This window comes from Oryctolagus cuniculus, chromosome 15 (assembly GCF_051225735.1).
Source record: "Oryctolagus cuniculus isolate XC-2025 breed Fujian yellow rabbit chromosome 15, ASM5122573v1, whole genome shotgun sequence".
Classification (NCBI taxonomy): domain Eukaryota; kingdom Metazoa; phylum Chordata; class Mammalia; order Lagomorpha; family Leporidae; genus Oryctolagus; species Oryctolagus cuniculus.
In genome coordinates this window covers 4939994-4956200 of record NC_142881.1, presented here as the reverse complement: position 1 = coordinate 4956200, position 16207 = coordinate 4939994, and the positions used below count along the sequence as shown (strand labels likewise).

Genomic DNA, 16207 nt, shown 5'->3' with positions numbered 1-16207 from the left:
TGTTGGATGGACAAGGGGACGGCACTGACCAGCCTCAGCCACCCAGGGTCTGCCTCTACCACAGGACTGACTTCCTCAAGGACACTGCTCACGTCCAGACCAGGAAAACCGAAGATCCAAGCCATCAACACACTGACCCAACGCCCACCCTGTACTTCCCCTTCCAAAAATTCCAATCACTTCATCTTTCAGCATCAGAGGCTCTCTGTGGGCCAAAGAGCTGAAAGCCGGTTATACGAGGGCAGCTCGACACTGGACAGGACAGTGGTTTCCGTTACATCGTGAGAGCACCACTTCCCCTTCCAGCTGATCAAGCTGCGGACTGGCACCTGCACACCGCATTTACGGACGTCGGCAGGGGCCAAGAGACACAGGATTCTGCTTGCAAGTCCAAGCAATCTGCTGACCCATTTGTGACTCCACTTATTATATCTTAGTGCCAGAATCAATGGGATGGTGGGTTCTAAAGAGAGCCATGGAATACATCTGCACTGTGGGGGAAGCCGGTCTCTGCCCTCATCCATCACCCTTGGATAGGAGGGAAATGCCTGGACATGGCTCGTTTTCTTTCAACGGCAATATGCCAGCCAAGCACATGCGGATTCTATAGCACGCAGCGATCGCCATGATTTAATCTCAGAAGGCCGTGACCAAGCCGAAGGAGATTATAAACCTCAGAGACATCACCTTTCTCTACTGGCAAAGTGCATGGGGCCATTTGTCCTCTAGGTACCAAACACGTAAGGGTTGCAGCGCCCTCTGGTGGTAGCTGCTTTTCCCTGCACTGCGTGCTCACGTTTCTATCTGCCCCCTGGAAGACAAGGCCATGATGCCCAGGGCCTGGTAGCCTGATGGCTGGAGGGAGGGAGGAGGACCACAGGCTATGCATGCAATGCCATGATGAAGAGTCTCAAATGGAAAGAACAGCAGCCAACGTTAAGAAGTATGGCGGGTGCGGGTCTGGATCGTGGGTGTCACGTTGAGATGGGGCACCAGGCAGAGGAGGTGAGGGGCTCTGCAGGGTCCTGGTGGTCTCCTCTCCAGATCTGCTGCAGCACCTGGCCCGGAGGAGAATCAGCACGGCCCCACAGAAGAACACGGGCATGGACGTCGAAGAGATGGGATGTGGAGCCTGGCTTAGCCGCTGCTGGTTGAGTGACACAGGACGAGCCATTTAGATTCCACAGTTTGCTAATCAGTGTGTGAAATCAAAGAACACATCCTGCCTCTGGAGGGCAAAGTCCAGACCTCCAAGATAGTCCACACGGGGGTCTCGGGCTGGGGCTGGCGGAGGGCAGGTGATCCCTTGGGGGCGCTGTCGCACAAAGAGGTCTGAAATTCCCCGCACCGCTCTAGATTCCTTCCGCAACTTGCTGTGGCCTGGGAGATGCGGGCTTTAAAGTCAGGGACAGTATCGCAAAGCCACGCCCTTTGGAGAGGAGGTCCAGAAGCAGGAAGAAACTGAGAGGGGCGATCGCACGCAGGCCTTACTCCCCCTTCCCGATCTCCCCTCCGATTCCCGCATCTCACAAACCTCTCCAGGTCTCTCCGGACAGCAGATGCCGATTTCAGGCAACCCTACACGCGCACGTTGATCCAAATGAATCCAGGGAATCAAGATTCCAACCACGTACCCACCAATTTTACGTGGCAAACAGGCAACAGTTTTGTGCGAGTCACGTATTTGAATGCCAACTCACGTGTGTAAAATTGTGTTAGCACCACAAAACATACTAACGATGTGTATCCTCATTGGTGTGAGAGTTCCACCAATCTCCACAATACTAAGTTGCACAGACACACACACACACACACACACACACACAGTGCATGTCAAATGGGTGCAAAGTGAGCAAGCTCTGTGGGTTGTACCAACATCAACTGCCTACTGCTTGATCCTGGCCTTAGACTACACTATCTACTGGGGAAACAGGGTGGCAGGTACGTGGGAATTCACTGGACATTTGTCAATCAACTGTGAACTCACAATTAATTCAAAATAAACTTTTCAAATAATGTACCAATGGGGCAGATTGAAGACTTCACACTCTCTCTGCCTCTCCTCTGTGTAACTCTGACTTTCAAATACTTTTTTTGACAGGCAGAGTTAGACAGTGAGAGAGACAGACAGAGAGAAAGGTCTTCCTTTGCTGTTGGTTCACCCCTCAATGGCCACCGCGGTTGGCACACTGCACTGATCAAAGCCAGGAGCCAGGCACTTCTCCTGGTCTCCCATGGGGTGCAGGGCCCAAGCACTTGGGCCATCCTCCACTGCACTCCCTGGCCACAGCAGAGAGCTGGCCTGGAAGAGGGGCAACCAGGACAGAATCCGGCGCCCTGACTGGGACTAGAACCCGGTGTGCCGGCGCTGCAGGCAGAGGATTAGCCTATTGAGCCGCGGTGCTGGCCAAATAAATATTAAAAAAAAAAAAAAGTACCAGTGGGTTTGCTTGAACTCATCACTGAAAGGGATAACAACATATTCTGAGGGAACGAGACATTAACAAGGAACATGTGACATGCGTGATGACTCGTTCCATTGCTTTTCACACAACATTTCATTTCCTTCAGCATCTTCTGTACTTCGTTTCTGCATTTTTATATTGAAATCGAGTCTTTAAAAATTATCCTGCTTCCTTCTTTTCAAAATTTTTATTTTTTTACTCAAAAGGCAGAATTAAGAGACTGAGTGATTGATCGACCTTCTATCCCTGGTTCACTCTTGAAATGTCTGCAACAGCCAGGGCTGGGTTAGGCTGAAGCCAGGACCCCAGAACTCCATCAGGGTCTCCATGTGGGTTGCAGGGACCCAAGCACTTGAACCGTCATCTGCTGCCTCCCAGGGTTAACAGGAAGCTGGATCAGAAGTGGAGCAACCGGGACTCAGGCTGGCACTCTGAGAGGAGACGCGGGCTGCGCCCGTGCCCACGCCCACCCCAGGAATCTCCCTTGGACGGCAGCCACAGCGGCAGCCACGGCGTTTCTCCCTCGGTGGTGCCAACAGATTCTCTCCCTGACCAGACCACAGCCTGGCTCCTCCAGGCCTGTTGCTCGTGCCGAGGAGGCCTGGGCAGCACTGGCTCCGGACAGCGCAAGGCCACAGCCCCAGGAGGCCCCCAGCCCCCTCAAGGTGCCCCTAAGAAAACCCAAGGCCGATGCTTGTTCCAGCCCCCACCAGAGGACAGGACCTCGGTCTGCCAGCTCCTGGGGGAAGGCCGAGCCCTCCCTCCAGGGACTGCCAGCTACAGACAGCGCCGCCCTGCTGGCCGCCCCCGCCTCTGCTCCCTAGTGCAATGGCTTCTACTGCTTAACATCTGTCCTTGCCAGCTCAGCCAGGGTCCTGCTTTGCGTTCTCGGACAGCGCCTGAAACAACAGTGCCTCTGCACCTGCAGGGACCCGAGGTGATGGATCGTGACAGGGTTCATGCTCACACGGAATGGCTGGAGCTCCTCCTGCACACGGGGTCGGGCGGCCCTCGGCTGCCCTCTGCAGACGCGCTGTGTCTCCAAGATTGCTCAGCCCTGAAACGCGGCCGCTGCAGAACACCTGTGATGGCTGTGAGCGTCGTCCTCTGCTGCCCCCGTGGTCAGCAATGCAGGGGCTCGGCCAGCCTGCGTCTCAGAGGGGAGAAGTCCGCAGAGCACCCAGGGACAACTCACGAAACGTGAGCAAGGAACTAAGCCCACGTCACCCTGCGCCACTCAGATCCAGATGCCGTTACTGCAGCGTAAGCCACGTCACCACGCTGATAAGGGGACGTCAGGGGCCCCGTCTCTCACACGGCGGATTCTCACCTCGTGCACTGAGTCAGCAAACACTGGATCACCATCCCGGGGGAGACATGGAGCTTGGTTCCTGCAGGCCCCGGGTCACCACATTTCCATCAGCCTCACACACAACCTTGCTTGATGTCTACTTCTGCAGGAAGACACCTCACTGTGTACAGTGGGCTAAGCCACCACCATCCACACCAGCATCCCGTATCGGAGTTTCAGATGCTGTGCTCCTGGTCCAGCTCCCTGCTAATGTGCCTTGGAAAGCAGCAAAGGACAACCCAAGTGCTTGGGCCCCTGCACGCACATAGAAGACCCAGGGGCTCTGGGCTCCTGCCTGCTGCCTGCACCAACCCTGGCCGGCCGTTGCAGCCACTGGGGAGCAAACCAGCAGGTAGATTTCTCTCTGGGTTTCAAATACATGCACTTAAAAAAAAAAATCTCATTCAAATACTGTCACTCAGCTCAGCCAGCGGCACTAGAGGCAGCCCTGGGTGACCAGCGAGGCTCGCCACGGCCTTCTTGCACTCGGCAGCACGAGACAGAGCTTGAGGGCTGTGGCCAGGCTCCGTGCTGAACAGGGACATAAAAAGGTGGAAAACACGGCAGCCGGGGGCTCCGGCTTCCAGCGTGGGGCTGACACACGAGCACACAGCGGGGCACGTGCACACTGAATGATGGTGGACTAACCACTCGGCGCGTGCACCTGCCCACCGGCGCCCACAAGGGCACACGCATGTGGGTTTGAGGGTCCTAAGTAAACCTGTGAAAACTGGTGAACCTGGGAGGAGGGTGCGTCCGTGGCGGTGGAAGCTCACTGAGCAGGGTCTGTGCCGAGACCCCCCACCCCAGCGGGTCTGAGATCAATGCGTACGACACTTCCAAGGGGCTGCTTGCGTTTTTCTGTGTCGATGTTCGCACCCAGGACTCAGCACAAAGGCGGGCTCAACTGCTGGTGTCTCAGCAGCCAGCAGGCTGCGGCTCCGCCCACACAGGCAGCACGAATACAAGGGCGTGTGGGATTACTGGAGTCACACCCTGAACTGGCTGCTTTGTGCATGGAACCCCGTTTCTACTGGAAAGCAGACCTGGCTCGTCACAGCCACTCCCTCAGGGGTCAGTGGATGAGCCTGTCAATCACAAAGAAACCATGGACACTCTCGGTTGCCATTGATAAAATTCAGGTTTCCACGGGAATATTCGATTTTGGAAAACTCGTACACGTCGCGTGAGCGGATAGCTTTCCAGTATCCCAGTGCTTCCGGTGTGATGTCAAGGTGTCCGATGAAACGTATCACAGTTTGAAGGCGGGACCAGCACTGTGGCACCCGGTCACCAGCTGCAATGCCCGCACCCATTGCAGACTGCCGGTCTAGTCCCAGCTGCTCTGCGCCCAAGCCCACTCCGTGCTAACATGCTGGGAAGGCAGCAGCAGACGGCCCAAGTGCCCGAGTCCCTGCCACTCGTGCGGGAGATCAGGTGGAATTCCCGGCTCCTGGCTTCTGTGTGGCCCAGCTCTGGCTCTAGTGGACGTTGGGTGGTGAAATCAACAAATGGAAGCGCTCTGTGTGTGTGCGTGTGTGTCACTCTGCCTTTTAAATAAATAAATAAATCTTTAAAAAATTGGTAGGAACTGCCTAACTTAAGGACCTAATATTTTGCAACTGCCTCATACATGGTGATGTAAAATCATGCATGGTTCAAAGATCCACTCAAAGTACAAGACCGAAAAATGGGTTTCAAAATAACAAAGGACGAGAAGTCCCTCGGCATTGTTCCACACTCCACATCTAATTTTGGGGAAACATTGTCAAGGTTGGCTAGCGTGCGTAAGGAGAACATCCAGTGACAGAAGGCATCCTTCCTCCACTACATGTCTGTGTGAAGCCAGACTGTCCCCGAGTCCGTCACCCAAGCACAACTCAATATCTTGCATGAAGAAGCAGCTGTGAGACGTAGCCGCCTTCTATTTAGTCAGACATGAAACAGCTTTGCAAAAACCTAAAGCAAAGCCACTCTGCTCAGTATCTTTTTCTTAGAAAATGCATTATTTTAAATTAATGTTACTTCTGTTCATATGCAACAGCTTTGCTATTGTTATTTTAAAATTAATAAATGCTTTTGAAATTTCAGTTATAAATTCTAATGTGGTGGGTGGGAGGGACGGTATGGGGGGGAAAGCCATTGTAACCCATGAGACGTACTTTGGAAATTTATATTCATTAAATAAAAGATAAAAAAAAAAAAAAAATTCTAATGTGGTACTTCTCAACTGGTGTAACCCAGGCCCAGCACTGTGGTACAGCAGATGAACCACTGCTAGTGACACCAACATCCGTATCAGAGCGCTGGCTCGAGTCCTAGCTCTCTGCTTCTGACCCAGCTGCCACTAATGTGCCTGGGAAGGGAGCAGATGACAGCTCACGTACTTGGGCCTCTGCTCCCTCTGTAGCAGACCCAGATGGAGCTCCAGGCTCCGGGCTTTGGCCTGGCACAGACCTGGTTGTTGCAGTCATTTAGGGAATGAAGCAGCAGACAGAAAATATCTCTGTGTTTCTCTTTCACTTTCAATAAAATACCAAAAAAAAAAATCTTTCAAAAATAGGTGGCACCCACATTAACAAAAGTTCTTTGGTGTCCTCAATAATTCGCAGAAGTGAGACCCGCTGTTCAGGTCCCCTCGTGCTTAGTCAACCCCGTCGTCGCCCCAGACGCATACACAGGGGTCCTTCCAGAGGCTACAGGAGGAAGGTTCTAGATCTTAGAAATGAATGCAGAAAGCCAGCTGCGTGCAGAACTGGGGGCCCTGGAGACAGGTTATCCCCTTGTGGGTTTCATGACCAGCAGGCTTTGCTCATCTGAGTCAGTGCAGACCTGAGTCACTGGGGCGGGCCTGCACGAGCGTCCAACCTCTGAGAGCCGCCCCAAGGGCCAGCGGATGGAAGACTCCCAGGTCCCCACCCTGTGCTATCTCACCCCTCCGAGCCCTTCCCACCACCACCATAGCAGGGTTTCTCAGCACTGCACCACCCAGCTGGCAAGCCTCTTCCTGTCACCCCAGTAAAAATGCAACGGAAAAATGAGTCCAAACCCCAAATCTTGAAAATCCACTTAGGGTGCTAGGCCAATCCCCCAAGCTGGCACCAAGGCAAGAATGGCCGGGTTCTCTACAAGATACGGGATTCCCTCCACGTCCCACTCCTCCTCCGGGCAGCCACACCCACTACAATGTGGCACCCCCCTCCCTGCCGTCTTTCCCACCTGTGCCTCCTCCTCCTTCCTCCTGGAGCAGCCCTGGGCTTTGGAAAGCCACCTCTTCTCTGTAAGTGCATCTCCCACTTTGTTAACTCAGTGCAGGTTTCTTCCCTCCCTGCCCCTCCCTGCCATCAACCCTTCAACACAAGAAGAGCCCCCAAAGCCACGTATCAGAATCCCCGCGGAGGACAGTGGGACTGAAAACCCTCATACGCACACACTTTTGTGCAAATCACTTTTCTAACAGGCAGAGGACATGCAGCTTCAGAGTCTCATTTTTACAAGACGAAGACTTACACACGAAACGTGTTTGAGTTTGGAGTTCGTAAACAAGACCCAGCCCAGCCACAGAATCTACGGAGGGCCTGGCTCGGTTTTCCGCTTCTCCCGATTTCCTGCGCACTTGGAACTTTCAGGAACAAAGCTCTGTCGTTAATGTGTCATCAGCATTGCCATGAGTTGTTGAGGTTTGGATGTGCTGCCATTATTCCATCTTAATTCAAAATCTTTATTAGTTTGATTCATCATTATTTTAATTTCTGGTGTGCTATTTGGTTTGTTATATAATAAAACACCTATCGGCATCCGTAGCATTTTGGGCCCATAATTAGGGTTTAGGACAATGTGTAATGGACCAAATAGGGACCCATTAGATTCCCATCACTAAGACCTGAGACGCTATTGGAGATGATTACATCACAATAAATGTGTTGTGTATTATTGCGTTGCTATACAAGTAACCTCATCAGAATATCTTTGGACAGTGAAATTTTGGGATTAGTAAAAGTGTTTCTTCAGTGAAAAGTTGGAACAGGGCAGGTAGGAGCCACAGCGTTTGCGTCTCAAATAACCAGGATCAGAATGTTTAAGACACAGGGACCGGCATTGTGGCTCCAAAGGTTAAGCCTCCAGCATCACCTATCAGAGTACCAGCTCTGACAGGTGCCAGCTGCTCCACTTCCAAACCAGCTCTCTGTTCACACACCTGGGAAAGCAGCGAAAGACGGCCCAAGAGCTGGGGCTCCTGCCAACCATGTGGGAAACCTCGGTGGGGCTCTGGGTTCCTGGTTTCATGGCCATTTGGGGAGTGAACCAGTGGATGGAAGATCTCTGTCTCTCCTTCTCTGTGTAACTCTGCCTTTCAAATAATTTTTTTAAATGTTTATGACACAATGATTCACAGCATATGCCAATAATTCCCAAATTGAAATCTCTAGTGCAGGATTTTTCCTAAGCTCTGGCGCCATGCTTCACAAAGCCGTCTCACCAGACTAAAGGTCCCAGTAAACCCCGTGTGGACTCAGCCCACATCTGAAGCAACCCTGCTTCCAGGTAAGGTTGTCTTCTGAGGTCTCTAGGAGAGCTGGGATTCTCTACCCACAGCCACCTCCCACCAAGGGATGAACTTGGCCCTGCTGTCTCCACACTGCTTTGAGAGCCAACCTTCAGCAGGTACTGAACACCCGTTTGTGGCTGGGTCCATTTCCAGACTTTCCTATGCTGTTCCATCGGTCAGTTTATGCATACGTCAACCCCACACGATTGCGTTATACAGGTTTCCTGATATATCTCAGTGCTTTTAGAAGCTCCACGACATGTTCAACCTCTGCTCTATTTGCCGTTTTCCATGTTCTCCCAGACAATCTTGTTTGCGCCTCCAAATATATTTTCTAAGCTCCTTGTGCAGCTCCAGTTAGAACAGTAATTAGTAGTATATTTTTCTGGTTTATAGCAGAAAATACTTCTTGCATTATATTTTGTTCCTTTAACTCCACATTCTTTATAGGATGACAGTTGTCAATCTTTTAATTTATTCACTTATTTGAAAGGCAGAGAGATCGATCGATCGATCTTCCATCAGCTGGTTCACTCCCCAGATGGCCGCAACATCCAGAGCCGGGCCGATCCCAAGCCAGGAGCTTCTTCCAGGTCTCCCACGCCAGTGCAGGGGCCCAAACACTTGGCTACCTTCTGCTGCACTTGCAAGCATATTAGCAGAGAGCTGGACTGGAAGCAGAGCAGCCAGGACTTGAACTGGCGCCCATATGAAAGCCGGCACCACTGGCAGTGGTTTAACCTTCCACGCCACAGCGCCAGTCCCTGTCAATCTTTAAAATATCTCACGTGGACTCTAAAAAGAAGATGCCTTCTCTGATACTAAGATTTCTATAGAGCTGGAACGTGGGTCTAATGATACTAATTGGATCTTACATATTCCTGCTAACTGCCCCAACGTGGTAGTCCACCACCCAAGAGACACCAAGTCTAATGTCAAAGTAACTGATGGCTGTGCCTGGAATCTCCTGTCGGCTCTGCTTTGTGAAAGGTGCTGCTGGCCAGCACCGCGGCTCACTAGGCTAATCCTCCACCTGCGGCGCCGGCACCCCGGGTTCTAGTCCCGGTCAGGATGCCAGATTCTGTCCCGGTTGCCCCTCTTCCAGGCCAGCTCTCTGCTGTGGCCCAGGAGGGCAGTGGAGGATGGCCCAGGTGCTTGGGCCCTGCACCCACATGGGAGACCAGGAGAAGCACCTGGCTCCTGGCTTTGGATCAGCACAGTGCGCCAGCCGCAGCAGCCATTGGGGGGTGAACCAATGGTAAAGGAAGACCTTTCTGTCTCACTGTCCACTGTCAAAAAAATAAAAAATAAAGGTGTTGCCATGTCACTGGATTCTAAATACTAATGACCAAGGTACCTCCTTTGTTAAAGTCATAGATCATGGCATTAAGAGTGTCTTGTCTCTTTAAATGCTTTCTGATCTCAACTGTACCTTGCCAAACTCCAAGCTTCTTCCTTGCAATTTTATCCCCATTTTTATTTGTGTATTATTCAGCATAAATTTTCCCATTCTTTAATTGTTAATCTCTTGCATCTCTTAAATGAGCACAGTATTGAATTTTCCTTTGCTAGTGGAAACTGTAAATCTTTTTAATAAGGTGAGTCCATTTACATTTCTTATTATAATCAGTATATTTGGCCTCGTTTCTGTTATATGCTTGAGTGTTTATGAGAGAGCTTCAAAAAGTTTATGGAAAAGCAAAAAGGTGAGCTCATTGTGGTGCAAATTAATTGAAATTCATGCATAACGGGCAGTCTTCCAAAAGTCTTCAAAACCAGGTACCATGGAAAAACTATGCTCAGGTTTCAAATTTTTTTAATCTTTTCCACTTTTTTAAAGTTTTATTTTATTTGAGAGGTAGAATTACAGACAGAGGGAGAGAAAAGTCTTCCATCCGCTGGATTACTCCCCAAATCCGGAGGTAAGCCAATCCAAGGCCTGGAGCTTCTTCCAGGTCTCCCATGCGGGTGCAGGGGCCCAAGCACTTGGGCATCTTCCACTGCTTTCCCAGGCCACAGCAGGGAGCTGGATCAGAAGAGGAGCACCCGGGACTTGAACCAGCACCCATAGGGGATGCCGGTGCCGCAGGCTGAGGCCCTGGCCACGCCGCCACAGCGCCATCCCTAGATTTCAAAATTTGTACTGAAAACTTAGGATTTCATTCCCCACGAACTTTTTGAAGCCTCCTGCTCCCCTCTAACAGCAGGTGAGTCCTCTGCAGACCGGGCTCACTCTGGTTCTGTTTCCCTGGGCATCAGCAGTGGAGGCCCCAGGTCACGGATGCTTGCTGCGTGGCCCATGGATGCCCTGCATGGTGCTAGCTACGCGTGAAAAAGTAAATCAAGTGGGTAAAGGTTGGGGAAGGCTGGCCAGCACAGAGGGAGGCAGGAACGCTGCCTCTCTGCAGACGCCGAGTGTCCAAGGCGCAGTCCTGGCTCTCAAGGCCTTTGGGATCTGCTGTGGACACTTGGGCTTTTCCTTTGCAGGATCTCCTGGACTCCATTCTGCTTTTCTCCACAACCACACCCCCACTGCCCACGGGGAAACGACCTCGCCAAGCTCCCCTTCCCAGTGGGTACAGGAGCCTCCACCGGGCCCGGAGCCTAAGCCGGTCCCTGGCTGCATCGGACCTCAGACATGGTGGGGGGTTCAGGGATGGACACGATCAGAGGCAATTGAGATGCCGTGAGACTCCTTCCAAGTGCGCTGGGACGGTACACTATTGTCTGCTGAGAGAATGCGAGGTCTGGAGCCGCTGCAGCTCTTCTATGACTTGAGGAAAAGCTGTCAAATAAAACCTGTAGCTGAAGCCAAGCGACAGGACAGACACACCCAAGGCCACCGCTCACTTTTCACTTTCGTGACTCAGATACCTTCCCTCCAGGTGGCTGGTGTTGGTTTTGCCATTTACAACCAAGAGTCTTCAGTGACTCACAACAAGCATCCCATGATTTTACCGGCTTCCCAATGTCCCACCTTCCTGCCCTAGCTCAAGTTAACCCTTCTGTCTCAGGAGTCCTTTGGCCCATTTTGCATACCCATAGTCTCTTCATTTTTCAGAATTTAGGTCAAACGATGCCTTCCCTGTGAAGAATTCCCTACTGCATTCTGGGAGCTGGAAGCATCAGCTCCAATGATTTGCCCCGAAATGATCTGAGAAACCAGCGTTCTTTGTGTAACCGTTATGACTTTCCTACAACTCGGTAATCGCTTAATTTAAAAAAAAAAAAAAAGTGGTTGGAAACAGCGGGGGCTCGTTGACAGCCTTGTCCTCAGCAGGGATCAATCCCGCCCCACCTCGGGGGCGGGAATGTGAAACAGCCCCGGAGCTGTCCCGGCTCTTGCCTGGTCAGACGGGCGAGAGCTTCCAGGGCTCACCCCAGGTCCTGGCACATCCAGGACTCTCCAGCTGTCTCGTTGAGCAAATGGACAGAGACGGATTCTGCACACAGCTCAGAGGACTGGCTGCGTATGAAACTCCACACAACATCTTCCTCTCTATTTTACATGATGTAGGGAAAGATCATTAGTGTTCTAAGGTCTGATCTCCCATTCAAACAGTGAGGAGAGTAAAAAGGAGGTTTTCCATCAACCGCAATAACGTTGCTCCCTCGCTGTGTAACGGGATAATTGAAGATTCATGCAAGACTAATGGATTCTTTGTGAGAGGAATGAATGCACGCAGGGAACCTGTGTGACGACGAGAGCAGCCGTTATTTATCAGAAAAATAAATTGGATCGACTCAGCTCGTGGCACTGCCCCTCTTGTCATGCTAAGGACACAGTCACACAGTTTCTCCCCTTCCTGACCGCCCTCAGCTTTGTCTCCCCTCGTTTGTTGACGCTTCTCCCACCAGACAGGCACATGCCGTCATCCCTCTAGGACAGCAACCCACCCAGTGCTGCCAGGGCTAGACACCTTCAAACACCAAAACCCCACTCTGGGTCCTGAGTGCGAGACTGCGTGCAGCCAGCCCCTTCCGGGCCAACCTCAAGTCCTAACTCCACATCAGAAGCCTCGACTCTGCTATTCCATCTGCAAGGGCATGTCAGGGTGCCCAGTGTGGGGACTCTTCCCCCTACGCCACATAGTAAGGAAAGAGAATCATAGCAGGAGTTTACAGAGCCCCCCGCTAGTCCCAGAGCTGTGCCCAACCTCGCAGGGCTTGGCTGCTGGTGAGGCAAGGGGGTGCAGCAGCATGGAGACAACTGCCAGTCCGACGCGGGGCCGAGTGCCCTAACGTCCCGCCAGCACCCGGAGGATCAAAGGCTCTGAACACCGTGGAAGTTCCCGACACACAAAGGCGTCCATAGTTAAACACCAAGCAGTAGTTGCAGACACACGAGGTAGCAGAGCAAAAAGAGCGATGTGATCAAGAAACTCTGGTCGGATCTCCCCATCGATGGTGTTGGCACAGCATCCTCCATCAACAGGCGGACGTCTGGGTACCAGAAATGCCCGTGCTCGCACGGGGAAGAGTTCACCCTCAGCGCACTCCAACCTCACCCACGTCTCCAGAGAAAACCCCGCGGTATCCGGTGACGCAGCGGGGAGAAGGGAGCCCCTGACCTAGCCTCGCGGTGTCTGCGTTTCCCTCCCCAGCAGCACGGGCGGCTGCGTTGTACTGGTTCCTGGCAGTTGTGCAGCCAGTGCCAGACTGCGGCCCGAGACGTCAGAGCAGCAGCAGGTGCGTGAGTGCCGGGAAGGCGGGACGTCGCTGGACTGGCAGGAGGACAGCGCTCCGCTAGAAGCCGTGTGGGGCTGGAAGACGGCAGACTGCTTCTCCCTTCCATAAGGCAGCGCTGAAGGCATGGTTCTCTCGTCTAGAGGAAGGAGCGCTCCCTGCACTTGAGGTTTCTACGCGGAATCACCAGGCCAATGAGAACCTACAACCTGCGAATGTCTCTGGCACATGCGCCCATAAACATGCCGACGAATACTCCAGCGTGGCGTGACCTGCCTGCAAATTTCGCAGCTGCTAGGGTTCTGGAATATTCCTCTAAACTCCCTCTCAGGCATCGACATCCCGCGGCCGTGCACAGTTGCCACGCCCGACCCGCCAGCCTTCCTACGCAGAACACGGGGGTGAGACCTGTTTCCGTCCCACCTGAGCAAGCGCCCCTCTGCTCATTAGCAGAACTGAGCGGCGGGTATTGTGCAAATCCCCGCGCCGGCAGAGCCAAAGGCTTTAAATACAATATTTGTCTTGTGACTCATTTCGGCTTTGACAGTTTGACTGTAATAATTATCACTTTCCCAGGAAATATTTAATGAAGATAATAAGATAATCCTGTGCGTTACTGCACTTTCTTGTTGAATCTTTTTAAATCTATTTTATTAATGATGGGGGAAATGTGAGGCTGCCATGAAACTCAGGTCTGAATGTCTCTCTCTCTCTCTCTCTCTCTCTCTCTCTCTCTCTCTCTCTCACACACACACACACACACACACACACTCTAATGATAGGGGAAATGTGACGCTGTGATGAAACGCACTCAGGTCTGAATGTGTCTCTCTCTCTCACTCACACACACCGGATCTATCATTTTCAAGTGTAGAATGCTGCATTGATTTGCGTCCTGTCCTAGTGGAAGCACCTACGTTCTTCGGGGCTTGCTTGCACTCACTAGTGGGTTAAGCACCGTCAGGAGCAAGCAGCTCACTGGGTTTGAGGCAAGAACCTCCCACCCAGCTTGCCTCTGAGTTACCAAGAGATGTGGGTCAGCTCCTCCGAGTTCCCGCTGAGGAGGGAAGCGAGGCCAGAGCCAAGGGCTCAGGTACTTCTAGGCTTCGGAGGGCCAAGATTCAGTTTTGAGTTGCAACAGTGTCACCTCCTCCCATCAGGATGACCCGAGGCCAGGAGATTGTGCCCCCCCCCCCCAAGCAGAGACCAGACCTCCCGTTTTTATTTGAGGAACTCACAGACATGGCTGGAAGCGCACAAGGACGGCTTGTGGGGCCGAGGGACGCCATTCCTGGGTTTGCTACCACAGTCACATCACGGATGCCCAGGAGCCAGCCTCCTCCACAGTTTATTTCCACATTAATATCTTTCTGACCTTAAGTTTATTGTTTTCTCTAACATAGGAATTTTTTCCTGCATTTTTGGAATTTGTCCAGTTTTTCTCAGATACTAAGTATGTGGTTCAAAAATCTGACTTTCTAGGTTACAACTACTGGTTGTAACCAATACAACCAACTAAAATTTTGCACACCTGTGACCATGTCGCCCACAAACCATGACTGTCTCCTGCACACCCATGACCATGCGTGTCCCCCACACACCCGTGACTGTGTCCCCTGCACACCATGACCATGTTTGTCACCGTGACCATGACTGTGTCCTGCACACCCATGACCATGCGTGTCCCCCACACCCGTGACCATGTTCCCCAAACACCGTGACCATGTTTGTCCACCAGGACCATGACTGTGTCCTGCACACCCATGATCATGCGTGTCCCCCACACCCGTGACCATGTTTGTCCACCGTGACCGTGACTGTCTCCTGCACACCCATGATGGGTTTGCTCTTAGACTTCCTTTGGACGTCAGAAAGACCAAGCTCATGCCCAGCACCAGTTGTATTCCGTGCACATCAGATGCGCAGAGGGTAGGAGTTTGGCCCAGAGGTGAAGATGCCTGCACCCTTATCAGAGTGCCTGGTCCAATTCCAGCGTCCTGCCACTGTAGGCCACGGGGGCAGCAGGGACGGCTCCAGATGCTGGGTCCCTGCCATCCACATGGGAGACCTGGATTGGGTTCCTGGTTTTTTCCATGTGAACTTTGACAGCTATTGTGAGTATTCGGGGAGTGAAGCAACAAGGTAAGCACGCACGTCCTCTCTCTGCCTTTCTCTCTGCGTCTCTTTTCACTCTGCTTTTCAAGTAAATTTTTAAAAGTTTTTTAATTTCCAGAGTTCTTCCACACAATACCACTCCCTTCCACAGCAACACAGCCTGGGTACTGACAACAGTTCTAGGCGCTCCAGTGGCCACAGGCGCTTCCTTTGCTATGAGCAGAGTGTGGACAAGCTCTGAGCTGCAGATCTGGTGTCTGGAGATGTGTATTTTGCTTGAATTACAGAGTAACCCGAACTGGACAGACCAACTCCGCCCAACAAAAGTAACGTTAGCAGCATACATAATTATAAATTTCTAGAAACTGTTTTTTGAGATGTAAAAAGAAACAGGTGTAGTTCATTTTAATGTTACATTTTACTCGACACACCCAAAGTATTATCCTTACAACCTACAGTCAATACCAACACTGTTAATGAGATGCTTTGCCACTGGCTTCCTCCTGCGAAGCTTTGAAGTCTGGGGTGTGTTCCACGTGTGGGGCACACGTGACGGGTGGGCTCCATATGGGGCAGGCCAGGGCTGGTGCACACCAGGCTCCTGCTGACCCGAGTTTCAGACTCAGCAGGAGCGTCTGGGGCCGAGGGGCCAGCCCCGCTTCTGCGAATCCTCCCGCCCTCACAGCACCTTTTAAATCCAAAGCAGTCACCTCACGGGTTTCCACTGCTGTCACTCCAGCATGAAATACAAGCGCTCAGACTCGCAAAGGCAGTTACCTGGAATGGAGCAATTAGGAGGGCCTGTATGTTCATTTATTCCTCCACACCCACAGGGAGGGAGCGGCAACGCACTTCACAGCCCTCAGCCAAGATGGGAAAAGCCACTTTCCTACAAAAAGCTTCCAGCCTTCCTCACACCTAGAAAGGATCCCAGCCCTGAGCGGGAGAACTGTGGCATGTTCAAATTCCGAAATGAACTAAAGACTGGGGACTCGGGCAACGTGGGCCCCTGGGAAAAGGGGCTCAGGCAAAGCCCTGGTC

At 52.1% G+C, this 16207-nt stretch overlaps 1 long non-coding RNA gene across 7 annotated transcripts in view; it reads right to left on the bottom strand.

The window, feature by feature from the left end:
- The window catches only part of LOC149121896 (uncharacterized), a 58723-nt gene that overhangs the window by 29963 nt on the left and 12553 nt on the right, over positions 1-16207 (bottom strand). For 4 of the 7 annotated variants that reach the window (XR_016221462.1, XR_016221461.1, XR_016221451.1 and 1 more), the window contains one exon: positions 10401-11150. The exons of 1 other annotated variant lie outside the window; for it this stretch is intronic. This is a non-coding gene — a long non-coding RNA (uncharacterized LOC149121896). 2 more of the 7 variants (XR_016221454.1, XR_016221457.1) reach the window with 2 other exon arrangements.